The 16,980-nt window shown below is 41.4% G+C and overlaps 1 long non-coding RNA gene and 1 pseudogene across 2 annotated transcripts; both read left to right on the top strand.

Annotated features, from left to right (window-relative positions):
* Window positions 1-1,241: 1,241 nt before the first annotated feature.
* On the top strand, window positions 1,242-16,844 carry LOC135274160 (uncharacterized). Of its 2 annotated transcripts, XR_010341941.1 has the most exons (4): window positions 1,242-1,609; window positions 3,053-3,167; window positions 16,083-16,278; window positions 16,572-16,844. It is a non-coding gene; the product is annotated as an uncharacterized LOC135274160 (long non-coding RNA). The 2 variants fall into 2 exon arrangements; XR_010341942.1 differs by lacking the exon at window positions 3,053-3,167.
* Window positions 9,918-12,292, top strand: LOC105724993 (glutamyl-tRNA(Gln) amidotransferase subunit A, mitochondrial-like; annotated as a pseudogene).
* Window positions 16,845-16,980: the final 136 nt, after the last annotated feature.

Here is a 16,980-nt window from a genome sequence, read left to right as displayed (position 1 = left end):
TGAACATCACGTGTTATCAGGGAAATGTGATTCAAAATGACGAGATACCTCTACACACCTATTTGAATGGCAAAAATTCAAAACACTGAGAGCAACAAATGCTGGTGAGACTGGAATAACAGGGACTCTCCTTTATTGTGAATGGCAATGCATAAAGGTGCAGCCACCCTGGAAGACAGTTTGGTAGTTTCTTCTGAACCTATAATTCAAAATTCACACTTCTTGGAATTTACTCAAACTAGTTAAAAAGATGTCCACACAAAAATCGGCAAGCAGATGTTTATAGAAGCTTTATTAATAATTACCAAAATGGGGAAGAAACCAAGATGTCCTTCAATAGGTGAATGGATAAGTAAACTGTGGTATACCCATTCAATGGAATATTATTGACCATTAAAAAGAAATGCACTGTCACGCAGTAAAAATGACCATGAGAAGCAAGCCAATCTGAAAAAGTTACAAACTGTGTGGTTCCAACTACATAACATTCTGGAACAGACAAAACTAAGAAGACAGTAAAAAGATCAGTGGTTGTCTGGGGTTAGGAAAGAAGAGGGGATGAATCAGCAAAGCACGGAGAATTTTTAGGGCAGTAATACTATTCAGCATAATACTATAATGATGGCTACATGTCATTATACATTTGCAAAACCTATAGAACATACGACACCATGAGTGAACCCGAATGTATCATATGAACTCTGGGTGACAATGATATGTCAATGTCACATGGAGTTTGAGTATAACAAATGTACAGCTCTTATGTGGGATACTGCTAGTGGTGGAAACTATGTGTATGTGGGGACAGGGAGCATGTGGGAAATCAGTATACACCTCCTGCTCAGCTTTGCTATAAACCTAAAACTAAAAAATAAGATCTGTTTTAAAACCTAAAAAACAAATATGTTAAAAATAGAATTAGTTCAACCTCAAGTGCCTCTAAGAAATCTCACAGTCATCTGAAACAATTTGGTACCCACCAAGCAACACCGTCCTTCATTTCATAAGTAATAATGTCATTGAAATCCACAATACAATAAAAATAAATAGAGCACACCCCTCTTGAGGAACTTCACTAAATCTTCGCAAACATTTTTTTTCCATTCCTGACTGTAATCTTACGGCCAACTATCGTTTTTAATTTAACTTACTTTATATATAAGAAGGCTTTTAAACTCATTTCCATATAAGGAAACAGATGTACAAAGAAGATAGTGGGTTGCTCGAGGTCACAGAGCTAGTAAGAGAAGAGACAGCGTCGATCCAAGGGTCTTGCATGACATCCTGGAACTCTTTTATTCTGATCTCTTTCTTTGGGCAAGACTTATGACACCCAGCACGAGCAGAAAGGACTAAGTACACTCAGCGCGTCTGTGCCTTTGGAAGACTGCACTGTGAGCTTTCCAGAGGCTGCCAGTTTCTCCGCCTTGAGTTCTGAATGGCACCAGCCAGGCCTCTCCTGTATGAGAGGCTAATACAAGTCTGGCTCTGTCCAGAAAGGTCCTCTCTGTCCCATGGCTGGGCTACAGTGAAGAGTGCTGAAGAAGCCCCTGAAATAATGTTCTCAGACTTTCCGCTTTTCAATTATGCGCCCACAGGTGTTCTCACAGTGAGTATTATGTGAAAATACCGTTTTGGGTACAGGAGGTACAGGAGTAAACAAGACAGGGAAGGGTCACATTTGAAGCAGAGGGAACAGCAAATGTAAAGGCTTTGAGTTGGGAACAAGTAGATGCCTGTGGCCAGGCAGGAGGAGGAGCCCCCAGGAACCATCAGGGGCAGGGCAAAGGTGTGCTTAGTTTACATTTTATTCCACTGAAACATTTCCTCCTGATCTGCTTTTCATTTCTTTTCATTCCTGCTCATGTGTTGACCTCAGTTCGCTGGAAGCGTTGCAGCTGGAAGGCAGAAAAGGGGAAGAGGGCTTACGTGGTACCACTGACTGTCAGGAAATGATCGTATTAGGTTAAAAAGAGAGGGATGAGAAGAGAGAAACAATCGAGCACTGTTTCCTGAGCCACAGAGCTAGCACCAGGCCCCCCACTGAAGAAAGCACGAACAAAAGCTTCATTTGTTTTCCCGCGACACTGCCCTCTAAGGCCTCTCCACAGAAAAGAGGTCTGAAAGAAGCCTATGAGATTTTTTTTACCATACTGAGGATGAATGTTGAAAGTGAGCGGCATCCGGGGGAGTGATTTTTTAGCCTCTTGCATATCTTCCCAGCTAAGGAGTTTTGGTGTCTACCGCCTTAGGAATTCCTGCTTTATCTTTCATGCTTCTAGACTAAACTTGCGCTTCCCTGAAAAATGTTATTATCCCTCTCTCCTACTCTGTCTCAATCTGTTCTGGTTCACTTTTTAAGATTCTGTATTTTTGACCTCAGCGTTACTTTCATCAGAAAGATTTTTTGGCTCTGTCTTAGGGTGACATCAATTGGCATTTTGGAAAAGATTCATAGAGGCTTTTGTGTGCAGAAAACAATGCTTACAGTACTATTTATTCTGCTACAGTTATAAATAGAAAACTTTGCTTTTCTTAAGCTTTTAAACATAATTGAAAAAATTCGGCTTTAATCTATAAATGTAAACAAGTTTGGGTTAAAGTAAGCACAATTTGTTCTTGGTTATTGCTTGGTTGGCTTATATATATATTTCACAAACAAAATGTATATAAAGCTTTAGGTTCCGTATATAAAGCTTTAGGTTCTATATATAAGCTTAAATTATTTTATATTTTAAATATACAGTTGACCCTTGAAAAAGGCAGATATTAAGGACGCTGTCTTCCTTCATGGTCAAAAATCTATATATAACTTTACTCGCCAAAAACTTAACTACTAATAGACCATTGCTGACTGGAAGCATTACTGATAATACAAACAATCAATTAACACATATTTTGTATGTTATGCGTATAATATATTCTATTCTGACAATAAAGTAGGATAGAGAAAAGAAATGTTATTAAGCAATTCCTAAGAGAAAATATATTTACTATCCATTAAGTGGATCATCATAAAGGTCTTCGTCCTTGTTGTCTTCACATTGAGTAGGCTGAGGAAGGGAAGGAAGAGGAAGCATTGGTCTTGCTGTCTCAAGGTGGCAGAGCTGAAAGAGGTGGAAGAAGTGGAAGGACAGCGCAAGTCACACTGGCACAGCTTTACAGAAGTACGTAATTTCTGTCTGATAGCTTGCTTTTTCATTTCTCTAAAGATGTTTCCATACAGTACCAATCTTCCATCATTTGCTTTAATTTCGGTGCCTGTATCACAGAAAGCTCCATGTTGTACACAATGGAAAAAGCAGTCTTCAATAATTGTAACCCTTTTGCCAGATTGTCTAATGTCAGTTTGTTTCATTGTCTCACACTGGTTTGGAAGCCCTCATCTCCATCAAGCTGTCTTCTGTTAATTCTTCTTGTGTGGTGTCTATTTGTTCTCGAATTTCTCCAAGATTCATATCTTGAAACGTCTTTTCCCTGCACCATTTTTGCCATATCCACACTCTCTTTCAAGATTCCTTTGACTGGTCCTGTCACAAATCTTGTGAAATCACATACAATGTCTGGACACAGTTTTCTCCAGCAAAACTTATTTGTTTGGGCCTGATTGCTTTCACAGCATTTTCTATAACAACAATGACATCTTCAATGGGGTAATCTTCCCAGACTTTCATGATGTGCTCTCTACTGGGGTTCCCTTTCATAGTGCTGACACTCATTCCACAGACTACTGTGAATAATGAGCCTTGAAGGTCCTTATGATCCCCTGATCTAAAAGCTGAATTAGACATGTTGAGTTTGTGGCCGCATAGACCACTTTAATGCCTTCTGTGTAGAACTCATGGGGTTCTAGGTGGTCAGAGACATTGTCCAATATCAAAATAGCTTTATAAAAAAGCCCCTTACTGGCAATATACTTCCTGATTTCAGGAACAAAGCATTGATACAACCAGTGAGAAGAAGAGTTCTCATTTTCTGGGCTTTACTAACAGCTGGTGTTTATATTTTCCTTCAAGGTTTGGGGGTTAGTAGCTTTATAGATAAGGACAGTCCTGGTCATAAATCCCACTTGCCTTTTGCACAAAACATTAGCTTTAGCCTTTCCCTTCCTGCCTTAAATCCTGTGCTTGCTTTTCTTCCTTACTAGTTGTAAAGGTAGCCGAGAGAAAGGAGAATAGACCCAAAGTTAGGCAAGAAAGTTTTATTAACCTGCCGGGTTGCTCCATAACAGTCAGAGGAGGCAGCCCTGAGCTTACAAAACAAGGGGTTTACATAGGGTGAGAGGGGCATAATCTCTCCAGTGGTAACAAGCACAGACATAGTTTGTTAGCTTGTGACAGACCTGCAATACATCATCCTGTGCCTTTTGTGGCAGCAGTCTTTTTTTAAAAAGAGAGAAACCAGGAGTTTTTTACAGATATGTGTCAAACAGGAATTTTCAATATGGATAGCCAACATGTGTTTTCTCTGTCCTCCCTGAAGCTGCCCGGATGGCTTTAATCAGGCTTTGCTTAATGGTAGCGCTTCTGGCAGCCTTGATGTGGCGCCTAGGTAGGGGTTTATGAATGCAGCTGCAGAGCAATCAGAGGGGAAAAGGGGGTCAGCCTGCGCAGAGGGGGTTTTCTTGTCCATAACACTAGTAAATATCTTTTGTGGCATTTTTCTTTCCCCCAGAATGAGGCACTTTTATCTGCAATAAAAATATCTTCAGGAAAATGTCCTTCCTCCTCAACAGTTTTATTAATGGTGTCTAGAAATTTGCTGCCTGTTGGTTGTCAAAAACTGCTTCACCTGTGATCTTGATATTTTTACAGCCACGCTTCTTTCTAAAATTAGCAAACTATGTTTGCAGGCATTAAGTTTTCCAGCTTTAGATCTTTCACCTTCCTTTTGCTTTAAGTTTTCACATAATGACTTTGCTTTCTCTTGAATCATGTTAGAGTCTATAGGTATCCCTTTCTTAGAGCAATCCTGCAGTCACATAAAAGCTGCATTTTCAATATGACATAAAAAGGTATTCTGCAAAAAGTGCAAGGTTTTGGCACTTGCTGGCCTAGCTGTAGTGATGGCTTCATATCTTCTCTTTTCTTTTCTTCTCTTTTTCTTTCTTTTCTTTTCTGATGAGCCTTATGCTAGATTCATTTACCTTAAAGTGCAGGAAACCTCAGCTGCAGGCCCCAATATATGGGACATACCGAACAATTAAACTTTTTTGGTAATGTCATGACTCTTCTCTGTATCTTGGGAGCACTTCCAGGAGCACTATTGGCTCTTTGTATGGGTCCCATGGTGTTATTGAAAGTTTATGGTATAGCACTGAAAAATAAGTGAAAACTTCGAAAGGTCACTTTTTACTGGGATATGCAATTTATGGATGAGACAAACTGCTCACTTGGCGATAATTAGCATCACATGGCATTTTAACCAGATGCAATGCTTGAGCTCACTGCAATAGCAATGGGAGGTGGCTACAAAATTATTACAGAAGTTCAACATGTACTAAAGTTAATTTTATGTGGTTAAATTGATAGCACATCTGAATTTGTTTACATTTTTCTCAACTGAGAATGGTGTCATGTAGTCTGCGTTGGTATGTGTAAGTGTTGACAAACTTTAACTTTTTATAATAGATTTGTGTATATTTTATGTAGTAAATAAGAAAGTAGACTAGTATCTAAATATATTTTATGCATTCATGGCATACCTAACTTTCTCTTAATCTTTTTGCTATTTCTAGGCTTGAATTATCAGTGAATATTTAAAAATTGTCAGATGTTTCCAAAAATTTTTCTAATATACTTGTTGTTATACTTATTGAAAAAAAAAATCCATGCGTAGTGAACCCTTGCAGTTGAAACCCCTATTGTTCAAAGGTCACTGGTATGTGATTCAACAAATGGATGTCTAAGTCCAATAATAATATGATTGTTCCTAGGCCTTTACCTGTTACATGCCAGTAACACCCTCTTCATGTGACAACCAAAAACATCTTCAGACATCTCTAAATACCTCCTGGAGGGGTGGGCATCAAAATTGCCCTCAGCTGAAAACCACAGATGAAAGAAAAATAGAGAAAGGCACACATAAAGGAAAGCCAGAGTTGGAATATTTGCGGAAGAAAAGAGGAAAAATAGGAAATTGTCTTAGATGGCAATGAGAAGTGTGTAAATGAGGTCATAAAGTGGTATTAGTTTCTGTAAGAAAAAGATTAGGATATGATTATAGGAGTGAGGCAAGTGCCTGAAGTAGGGTGAGGTTGGTAGAGGGGAAAAGGCCCGGGAATTAAAAGGATCATCTGTGTACACATTGATATAGCCAGTAATTATCATGGAAGTAGTTTTGGAGACTGACAGTTAACCAGGAACTAAAATCTTCAAGGAATGTGAGGAGCAGGGGTGATCTGGGGGAGATGAATGGCTATAACAAAGAGAAGGAGTAGGTAAAATATCTGATGATTTGAGATTCAAGCAAGGCCTTTTGTGGAGTCAGAAAAGACAGCAGCCTAGAAGTGGCAATGGGGGACAAAAGGACACCCCTGCTCCCCATGCCTGTGTCTGGATCCAGTGATATAAAAAAGGCAAAGCCACTGTAGGGGGCTGCAGGAGACACCATCCTCCAGAGTGCACCAGATAGTGCAACAAGAGGTAGACAGGAAACTTTAGGAAAAAAGTTGAGGTCACAGAGAAGTTTGCTGATTATTGGCCATGAGTTCCAGGGAACAGAGTTGAAGGAGTTCAGTGGTTGAGGATTGATGTGAAGCAAGATCAAAAACAGGAATTAACAGAGCCTTATAAAAATTAGTGTAAAGAGAAATGAGCAATTTCCTAAGAATCAGTTCTTAGCTTCTTGCAATGACTGACATAAATAGCAATAAAGACATATTAGATAATGGTGAAAAAGCGGGTGTTTTTGAGAGCTGTGGGAGGAAGGATCTTGCCAGGAGCATGCCAAGTATGGGGGCTCTCTCTTGATCTTTGATGGCGAATTTTCAGGGTCATTTTTCACTGGGCCCTTAATGGCAGCTCAGAGGAAAGCAGTTTTCTGTCAGCAAGATAAAAAAAAACCTTCAGTGTTGGAACCTGAACCCTCTGAGTTTGTATATCAGCTCTGCTACAAAGAAGGGAGATGTCTGTCTTTATTTTTTTTCAGACAGAGTCTCACTTTGCCATCCAGGCTGCAGTGCAGTGGCTCTATCTCAGTTCACTGCAACCTCCACCTCCTGGGTTCAAGCGATTCTCGTGCCTCAGCCACCAGAAGAGCTGGGATTATAGGCAAGCACCACCAAGCCCAGCTAATTTCTGTATTTTTTAGTAGAGACGGGGTTTTGCCATGTTTGCCACTAACAAAAAAGTTACTGAACTATATGCTGAACTGTCTGCTGAGTTGTACAGACATTAATAACTCAGTCAAACTTTAAATCGATGTTTTTTGCACTTTCACATAACCCATGGGAAGAAATACCTTTTTTGGCATAATCCAAAGTATGTATTTGTGAGCATTTTGTTAGTGAATACTTGCCCTTATTAAGCATGTTGTGCACACTGGTAATTTATTTATCATATTACTATTTTTTATGAGACAGTGTCTTGCTCTGTCGCCCATGCTGGAATGCAATGGCACAATCATGGCTCACTGCATCCTGGACCTACTGGGCTCAAGAGATCCTTCAACTTCAGTCTCCCGAGTAGCTCAGACTACAGGCATGTCGTCACTTCATCCTCTCCATTCATACCATTTACACTTTGTAACTTCACATTCATCATCTCCATTTACCTAGATCACACACACCAAGTAACATCCTCTCTATTTACAATAGGGCACATTCTGAGTAAATGACTCTGTGACTTCGCTTCATTCTCTTCATTTATGTATAATATATGCCAGGTAACCGATGGGAAACCTCTGGAGTATTGAAACCCTAGAAAGTCCTGTAGGTGGAGCTTTTGAGCCCCTATGCTCCGCCCACTTTCACACTGTGGAGGGTACTTTCGTTCTCAATAAATCCCTGCCTTTGCTTTCCTTGCTTTGTTTGCACGTTTTGTCCAATTCTTTGTTCTAGATGCCAAGAACCCGGACACCTTCTATCATTAACACTGCCAGATAATCACTGTTTTTAAGTTCATCTCATGATACCAGTTTTGAAGCAACTTTATTCTACAAACATATATTGAGCACCTTCTCTCTGTCTAGTTCTGATGGCTACTACAAATTTAAAGAATGATGTAGATTCTGTCACACAGGCCACTGGGGAAAACAGATGCATAAATACTTACTAAATAAAGCATTGTAATATCAATCTGTCAAAGTGCTGTTGGATCTTAGCCTAGAAAATCTGAAAACATTCTTCAAAAGGACTGGACAATTAAACTTTGCTTGAGGAGGAAGTAGGACTTGTGTAGACAGAGAAAATGTGCTAGGAAGGTATAAATCATGTTCCAGGTGGTTATTTCTTAGGCTGAGCCACATACAGAATTTGGTTTATACAAATAGTGCATTACCACTTTTCTTCTTAATTTTTTATTTTTTATTTTTTTGAGACAGAGTCCTGCTCTGTCGCCAGGTGCCAGGCTGGAGTGCAATAGCATGATCTCAGCTCACTGTGACCTCTGCCTCCCAGATTCAAGCAATTCTCCTGCCTCAGCCTCCCGAGTAGCTGGGACTACAGGTGTGCACCACCATGCCCACCTAATTTTTGTATTTTAGTAGAGACAGGGTTTCACCATGTTGGCCAGGATGGTCTCAATCTCCTGACCTCGTGATCCGCCTGCCTCGGCCTCCCAAAGTGCTGGGATTACAGGAGCAAGCCACTGCACCTGGCCTTCTTCTGAAATTTAATCCATCTCCTCTATTATCTTTCTTGGATTTTAGAAAATAAAATTTCATTTCTGCAGAATTGTCCTGCTGTTGGCTGCCTAACTATAGCTAAAGACATGACAAACTAAAGAACTTCTTGGAAGTAATTCCTCAGAACATACCAAGTAAAGCACATACTAATCTGGGTAAGATTTAATCAGCCTGCTAGACATATTCATCATGTTTGTTGTGCTGTGGTTACAGAGAACACCAAAATTGTCTCCGCCCTCAGGATGCTTGCATGTGCTGGGAAGGGGTGTGGACAAATTAAAGAGGAAGAGAGGCAGTAGGTAGTGTGTGGAGCCACAAGAGAGGATCATCTGATTCTGGGGAAGGGTAGAGTTGGTTACAGAGAAAGCACTCTGGAGAGGAAGAGGGGGCACCTGAAATCTAGCTATGTGTTAATTTACTTAGATCAGCAGTTACAGATTCAAGCCCTATGAGGGGTCATGTAGGTAACCAGAATGAGTGCAACACCCTGTGGACAAGATAGGAGGTGGTGGGGTCTTGGCAAACCAAGCGTATAGCCAGTCTACAGGAAGCAGCGAGTGCTCCTCTGGCCAAGTGTATTAGTCTGTTTTCACGCTGCTGATAAAGACATATCTGAGACTGGGAAGAAAAAGAGGTTTAATTGGACTTAACAGTTCCACCTGGCTGGGGAGTCCTCGGAATCATGGCGGGAGGTAAAAGGCACTTCATACCCAGTGGCAACAAGAGAAAATGAGGAAGATGCAAAAGCAGAAACCCCTGATAAAACCATCAGATCTTGTGAGACTTACTCACTACCACGAGAACAGCATGGGGGAAACCACCCCCATGATTCAGATTATCTCCCACTGGATCCCTCCTACAACACATGGGAACTGTGGGAGTACAATTCAAGATGAGACTTGGCTGGGGACACAGAGCCGAACCGTATCACCGAGCACGGGCAGAACTGATGGTTTTAAAAACCAAATTGAGTGACAACTAAAGATGGCTGCGCCCGTGTAACATCACCAGCAACCAGTGACCTCTTTTTCCTCCTTGCCTGGCTCCTATGGTGGCAGGCAGGCACGAAGACCATGCTGGGCTAGACCCTTCGAGAAGTTTCTGTGGCACTGAAACAAGGCCAAATTGCAACAACAGAGCTCTGTCAAAAATGTCTTCCTCTTATCAAGAAGACCAAGTTTCTAAATGCCTACATTACTGTATCAGAAGAGTTGGCCTTAAAACAAGCTGAAAAATCAGAAAAGAGATATAAGAATGGACAGTCACTTGGGGATTTAGATGGAATTCCTATTGCAGTAAAAGACAACTTTAACACATCTGGCATTGAGACAACATGTGCATCAAATATGCTGAAGGGTTATGTACCACCTTATAATGCTACAGTAGTTCAGAAGTTGTTGGATCAGGGAGCTCTACTAATGGGAAAAACAAATTTAGATGACTTTGCTATGGGATCTGGAAGCACAGATGGTGTATTTGGACCAGTTAAAAACCCCTGGAGTTATTCAAAACAATATAGATAAAAGAGCAAGCAGAATCCCCACAGCAAGAATGAAGATTCAGACTGGCTGATAACTGCAGGAAGCTCAGGTGGGAGTGCAGCTGCTGTGTCAGCGCTCACATGCTATGCGGCTTTAGGATCAGATACAGGAGGATCGACCAGAAATCCTGCTGCCCACTGTGGGCTTGTTGGTTTCAAACCAAGCTATGGCTTAGTTTCCCATCGTGGTCTCATTCTCCTGGTGAATTCGATGGATGTGCCAGGAATCTTAACCAGATGTGTGGATGATGCAGCAATTGTATTGGGTGTACTGGCTGGACATGACCCCAGAGATTCTACCACAGTACTTGACCCTATTAATAAACCACTCGTGCTTTCCAGTTTGACAGATGTGAGCAAACTATGAATGGGAATTCCAAAGGAATATCTTGTAACAGAATTATCAAGTAAAATACAGTCTCTTTGGTCCAGAGCTGCTAACCTCTTTGAGTCTGAGGGGGCCAAAGTAATTGAGAAGTATCCCTTCCTCACACCAGTTATTCAATTGTCTGCTACCATGTATTGTGCACATTGGAAGTGGCATCGAATATGGCAAGATTTGATGAGCTACAATATGGTCACAGGTGTGACACTAATGTGTCCACTGAAGCCATGTATGCTGCAACCAGATGAGAAGGGATCAATGATGTGGTGAGAGGAAGAATTCTCTCAGGAAACGTTTTCTTATTAAAAGAAAACTATGAAAATTATTTTGTCAAAGCACAGAAAGTGAGACACCTCATTGCTAATGACTTTGTGAATCCTTTTAACTCTGGAGTAGACGTCTTGCCAACTCCTACCACCTTGAGTGAGGCAGTACCATACTTGGAGTTCATCAAAGAGGACAACAGAACACGAAGTGCCCAGGATGATATTTTACACAAGCTGGCAATCCTACTTATTTAGTAGAGACGGGGTTTTGCCATGTTTGCCACTAACAAAAAAGTTACTGAACTATATACTGAACTGTCTGCTGAGTTGTACAGACATTAATAACTCAGTCACACTTTAAATCGATGTTTTTTGCACTTTCACATAACCCATGGGAAGAAATACCTTTTCTTCCCATGGGTTGAATAAGGCAGGATTGCCAGCAGTGAGTATCCCTGTTGCACTCTCAAACCAAGGGCTGCCAATAGGAGTGCAGTTTATTGGATGTGCATTTTATGACCAGCAGCTTCTTTTTTTTTTTTTTAAATTGCATTTTAGGTTTTGGGGTACATGTGAAAATCAGGCAAGGTTGTTGCATAGGTGCATACGTGGCAGTGTGATTTGCTGCCTTCCTCCCCTTCACCTATATCTGGCATTTCTCCCCATGCTATCCCTCCCCAACTCCCCACTCCCCCTCTGTCCCCCCCACTCCCCGCAACAGACCCCAGTGTATAGTGCTCCCCTCCCTGTGTCCATGTGTTCTCATTGTTCAACACCCACCTATGAGTGAGAACATGTGGTGTTTGATTTTGTGTTCTTGTGTCAATTTGCTGAGAATGATGGTTTCCAGGTTCATCCATGTCCCTACAAAGGATGCGAACTCATCGTTTTTGATGGCTGCATAATATTCCATGGTGTATATGTGCCACATTTTTCCTGTCCAGTCTATCATTGATGGGCATTTGGGTTGGTTCCAGGTTTTTGCTATTGTAAACTGTGCTGCAATGAACATTTGTGTGCATGTGTCCTTATAGTAGAACGATTTATAATCCTTTGGATATATACCCAGTAATGGGATTGCAACCAGCAGCTTCTTACAGTAGCCAAATGGTTTGAAAAACAAGTACAGTTTCCTGTTATTCAACTTCAAGAACTCATGGATGATTGTTCAGCAATCCTTGAAAATGAAAAATTAGCCTCTGTCTCTCTAAAATAGTAAACATATCTTAAAATTTAAGATGACTTTTAGGCCGGGTGTGGTGGCTCATACCTGTAATCCCAGCACTTTGGGAGGCCAAGCCAGGTGGATCACTTGAGATCAAGAGTTCGAGACCAACATAGCCAACATGGTGAAACCCCATCTCTACTAAAAATACAAAAATTAGCTGGGCATAGTGGCGGGGCCTTTAGACCCAGCTACTCGGGAGGGTGAGGCAGGAGAATCACTTGAACCCCAGAGGCAGAAGTTGCAGTGAGCTGAGATTGCACCACTGCACTCCAGCCTGGGTGACAGAACAAGAATCTGTCTCAAAAATAAATAAATAAATAAACAAATAACCAAGTCAGGGAATTTACACTTGAATAGAAAAGGTTTTTTAAAAACTTCTCTATTTTGTTAAAACAATTGGTAGGCCAAACAAAACACATTTGCTAGTGGAGGAGGTCACTCATGACCATTTTTTAATTTCTGCTCTGTTAATCAAGGCTTTTCTAGAATTCTGTATTTAAAATGAAAATTTCTTGATTGGAAATAATTGTAATACCTTAGTGTGAATGGTCCCTTTCATTACTTTCTTTTTAATTGGAGTAAATGGAATTAGTGCTTTTTAAGTCTCTCTTATGGGCTAGGTTACCAGGAAAATAACTCTTAGCATCCTAGAAAGAAGCAATGCTTTCAGGATGAAAAGGGCAAAGTCTGTGAAGTCCTAGGGTAAAGATGGAAAGAAACACCGGAAGGGAAGGAGCAAGTGAGAGGACTCCAGGAGAGGTGCTCTCCTTGTTTTGTGCATTCAGTTCCTTTGCAGAGTTGGGGAAAGGGAGATTTTTCAGCAAGGGTCAGTCCTGGCTACTATTCTGGGACAGTGTAAAAGAAAACAGTTAGTTTTCTTTTCCTTTTGTTCATTTAGGAACTACAGTACTGTTATGTCAGTACTGTACAGTCACACGTCTCCAGGATTTTTATCTTCCTGGATTATAGAGGAAAGGCTGTAATGGGAAAGTAGGTTGGGTGAAGGGATGAGAAAAAGGAAAGCATCGTGGAGCACATGAGCAGGCTTTTCCCACGATGAAGCAGATATGTGCCCAGAGGAGACTCACAGGAAGGGAACTACAGCATCTTCTTTCTCTCTTTCTCTTCCCTTTCCTACCTGCTTTTTTTCCCTCCCTACCTTTTCCATTCGCTCTCTACTCCTTAAAGGAGACGTATACCTCAATGCACTGGGATGTGCAGGGATTGGAAGCAGCAAAATGTTAGTGCCACTGTGTACCAGTCTACCCTGGACTCTGACATGCCAGCAGAAATGTGTACTTTCCACCAGAACCAAGGCCAGTAATTTGAAGGCCAGTAGGCTCAAGTAAGAAGATATTACATCCTTTTTTTTTTCCTCCTCAAATAAGAAATTCAAGACTAAAGAAAGCTAGAAAATGTTTTCAAAGTTACCAAGTTAATAATTAGCAAAGTTGCCTGGTGCGGCGACTCACACCTATAATCCCAGCACTTTGGGGGGCTGAGGCGGGTGGATCACCTGAGGTCAGGAGTTCAAGACCAGCCTGGTCAACATGGTGAAACCCTGTCTTTAATAAAAATAACAAAAATGATCTGAGCATGGTGGCAGAAACCTGTAATTCCCAGCTACTTGAGAGGCTGAGACGGGAGAATCACTTGAACCCGGGAGATTGCAGTAAATAGAGATTGTGCCATTGAACTCCAGCCTGGGCAACAAGAATGAAACTCCATCTAAAAAAAAAGCAAAAAGAATTTGGCAAAGTTGAGATTCTATCTTACATTCCTCAGACTTAGAAACCTGTGCTGTCAAGCCCAGTAGAGAATTCTCAACATTTCCAAGATAGTTTGGAAGATAGCTACTGAATGGATCATAGCCTCCTCAGCAATGTCTGAGAGACCTATGATATAAAGTAGAGTCTGGACATTTAAAAAAAAAGAGAGAGAAAAGGAGAAGAGAAGGTAGAAAAGAAAAGTGTGCCATAGAGGTGAAGAAAAGAAGTAAATGCATATGTTTGAGTAGAGTGGCCTTGGGCCTCAGTGGAGTTCAAGCAAAGTTGTCCATTCTTGGACTATCCTGCTAAGATTGTGGTCTCTTAATTATGTCTAATTTTACTACCACATTTTAAAATATGGTAAAGAATATCTTAGTTCACTTTGTGTTGCTATGAAGGAGTGCCCGAATTTGGGTAATTTATGAAGGAAAAAAGTTTTATTTGGCTCACAATTCTGATTGCTGGAAAGTTCATGATTAGGCACCCACATCTGGTGAGGGCCTTTGGCTACTTCCACTCATGACAGAAGGGGAAGGGGTGATGATGTGTGCAGAGATCACATAGCAACAGAGGAAGCAAGAGAAATGGGGAGCTTCCAGACTCATTTTAACAACCAGCTCTCTCAGAAACTAATATAGTGAGAATTCACTCACCCCTAAGGGAAGGCATTAATTTATTCATGAGAGATACATCCCCATGAACCAAACACTTCCCATTAGGCCCCACCTCCAATATTAAGGATCAAATTTCAACATGAGATTGAAAAGCATAACAAAGAACAAGGAAAAGAAAACTGAAAATGTGGGTTATATCAAAGTCAGTCAAACTGTGAAATTCAAGAACTGCATTTATTGGCCTGGCACAGTGGCTCAAGTCTGTAATCACAGCACTTTGGGAGGCTGAGGCAGGCAGATCACTTGAGGCCGGGAATTCGAGACCAGCCTAACCAACATGGAGAAACCGCATCTCTACTAAAAATACAACATTGGCCAGGTGTGGTGATGCATGCCTGTAATCCCAGCTACTTAAGAGGCTGAGACAGGAGAATCTCTTGAACCCAGAGGGTGGAGGTTGCAGTGAGCTGAAATTGCGCCATTGCACTCCAGCCTGGGCAACAAGAGCAAAACTCTGTCTCAAAAAAAAAAAAAAAAAAAGAACTGTATTCATTTAATTCTATTCACCTTTAGTTTCCTCTTCTGTAAAATGTGAATAATGATATAATATTGTAGATTCATTGCAAAGAAATTGATGTCAACATAGTTCTGCAAAGTTGCTCAAAAACATGAAGTAGAGAAAATTTGCTTTGTGTGACCAACCTCTCATCCCCAAATCCCCAATAGAATCCTAGATGCATAAGTGACACATGGTGGTGATACGCATCAGAGATTTGGTGGTGGTTTACCACACAGTCAGGGCATTAGATAACTGACACAGTCACCATGAGTGGACTACACAGTCAGGGGAAGTAGTGTCAAATGGCTAGAGGCCAGACTATTGACCCTGTTACAGATCTTAATTTACTTAAGAACAGTGGAAGCCATTGGAAAATATAAGTCAGAGGTAACATCATTATCAGAATTTAAAAAGATTACTTGGGTGTGTTGTAAAGAATGGATTGGCAATATTTCAGACAAGTGATGATAGTATTTAGAATAAAGGCAATAGCCGTAGAGATGCAGAGATGTAGATTTTATATTTAGGACATTACAGTAGTAAGATTTTGCTCAAAGTCCTATTTCATAAAATGGGAACAGATGAAGAGAGAAGTCTTAAGCATTCCTGCCAGATTTCTGGCTTATGTGCTGCGATGGTTAATGCTGAATGTAAACTTGATTAGATAAGAGCGCAAAGTACTGTTCCTGGATGTGTTTGTGAGGGTGCTGCCAAAGGAGATTAAAATTTGAGTCAGTGGACTGGCAGAGGCAGACCACCCTGAATCTGGGTGGGTGCAATCTAATCAGCTGCCAGCAAGGCTAGAATAAAGCAGGTAGAAGAATGTGGGAGAACCCGACTTGCTGAGTCTTCTGGTCTTCATCTTTCTCCTGTCTAGATGCTTCCTGCCTTTGAACATCAAACACCAAGTTCTAAAGCTTTGGGACCAGTGGTTTGCCAGGGGCTCCTGGGTTTTTGGCCAGAGACTGAAGCCTGCACTGCTGGTTCCCTACTTTTGAGGTTTTGGGAATTGGACGGCTTCCCTGCTCTTCAGCTTGCAGACAGCCTATTGTGGGACTTCAACTTGTGATCACGTGAGTAAATACTCTTTAATAAACTTATCTTCATATATGTATCTATCCTATTAGTCCTGTCCCTCTAGCAAACCCTGTGCCCAAATAGATGATGACACCATCCCTTGTTGACGAGGACAGGAAACAGGGAAACACTGGGTGGGAGAGGGTGGTTCCCTGGCAAAGGCCCCTCCCTCAAGCCTGAAGATCTGTGGGCCTAAATGGGGACAGGCATTTCTGTTTTCATGCCCTGAAAGTTGCCTTTTGGCCCACTATGCCCTCTATCCTGTACCCATATAAACCCCATGCTCCAGAAGCAGATGAGCAGATGAGAAGACGAGGAGACAAGCAGACGGATTGCAGAATGGCACCGCAGAGAAAGATAAAAGAGGAGGAACGTCTGAACATCGAGAGGAGTTCAGCTGGGGTGGTCGGAAAAGAGTTCGGCCACTAGACGGCCAAATTCCGGGGAAGATCATCTTCCCACTACGTTCCCTGCTTCTGGTTCCCCATCCATCCCACTGAGAGCCACCTCTACCATTCAATAAAACCCCTCATTTATCCTTTAAGCCCATGTGTTACCTGATACACCCAGGATGCTGGGCAAGAGCTAAGGATACAAAAAGCTGTTGCACTGCCCCTCTGCCCTTGCAGACGGGCGGAGGGTCCATTGAGCAGGTTAACACTCAAACCGTCCGTGGATGGCAAGGCTAAAAGGGCACA

The sequence above is a fragment of the Aotus nancymaae genome, unplaced genomic scaffold (assembly GCF_030222135.1).
Source record: "Aotus nancymaae isolate 86718 unplaced genomic scaffold, 86718_ANA_hifiasm-v0.15.2.pri h1tg000011l, whole genome shotgun sequence".
In the NCBI taxonomy this organism is placed as follows: Eukaryota; Metazoa; Chordata; class Mammalia; order Primates; family Aotidae; genus Aotus; species Aotus nancymaae.
This window is presented reverse-complemented; position numbering and strand designations above follow the sequence as displayed.